The sequence below is a fragment of the Halyomorpha halys genome, unplaced genomic scaffold (assembly GCF_000696795.3).
Source record: "Halyomorpha halys isolate HHAL.00 unplaced genomic scaffold, Hhal_1.1 Scaffold560.1, whole genome shotgun sequence".
NCBI lineage: Eukaryota > Metazoa > Arthropoda > Insecta > Hemiptera > Pentatomidae > Halyomorpha > Halyomorpha halys.
This window is the reverse complement of record NW_027105487.1, coordinates 769,158-770,587: the sequence shown is the minus strand read 5'-3', so window position 1 is coordinate 770,587 and position 1,430 is coordinate 769,158.

Sequence of the window (1,430 nt, the reverse complement as noted above, 5' to 3'; positions counted from 1 at the left end):
TCATCATCCACGGTCAACTATCTCTCATAATTATCGATATTTTTATTTTAAAAACCTATATGATATTTTAGTCATTTTCAAGAAAATATCGATATTTCAATAAAATTTAGCGTAAAATATTTCTTATATACCATATTGATATTATAATAATACAAATTGATATTATAATAATACAAAACATCAAAATAAAATATCGATATTCCATTTTTAATTATTCTATACAATGTTCTAGTATTTTTAAACAAAATATCGAAATTTCGATAAAATAATATCGGAATATTATTGCAAATACTTTCATATCGATATTAAAACAATAGAAAATATCGAATTAAATACGTATTTATCAACATAAAATATCAATATTCCTATATTATAATCTCTATTTGCTATTTTAGTTATTTTCAACAAAATATCGATTTTTCGATAAAATATTATCGGAATATTGTTGCTCATATTCCATATCAATATTGCACTTGTTTAAAATATCGAACAAAATATGTAATTATGAAAATAAAATATCGATATTCCTATTTTAAAATCTCTATACAATTTACTAGTCATTTTCAACAAAATATCGATTTTTCGTTCAAATAATATCGGAACATTGTTCTGATATACCATAATGATACTACAATAACACAAAATATCGAAACAAATATGTATTTATTAAAATAAAATATCGTTATTCCATTTTTAATTATTCTATACAATTTTCTAATCTTTTTAAACAAAATATCGATATTTCAATAAATTATATCGGAATATTATTGTTTATATTCCACATTGATATTACAACAATGTAAAATATCGAAATAAATACGCAATATCAAAATTAAATATCGATATTCCTATTTTAAAATTACTATTTTTTTAAATATCTTAATTTTTCAAATTAATAGTATTTTTAAACAAAATATCGAAATTTCGATGAAATAATATAGGAATATTATTGCAAATACTTTCATATCGATATTAAAAAAATAGAAAATATCGAATTAAATATGTAATTATCAACATAAAATATCAATATTCCTATATTATAATCTCTAGTTGATATTTTAGTTATTTTCAACCAAATATCGATTTTTCGATAAAACATTATGGGAATATTGTTGCTCATATTCCATATCAATATTTCAACTGTTTAAAATATCGAAAAAAATATGTAATTATGAAAATAAAATATCGATACGATAAAATGATTTCGGAATATTGTTCTTATATACTAATTTATTATATATGTATTTATCAAAATAAAATATCGATATTCCATTTTTAATTATTCTATACAATGTTCTAGTATTTTTAAACAAAATATTGATATTTAGATAAAATAATATCGGAATATTGTTGTTTATGATTCATATCGATATTACTACAATTTAAAATATCGATAAATATATGTAATTATCAAAATAAAATATCGATAT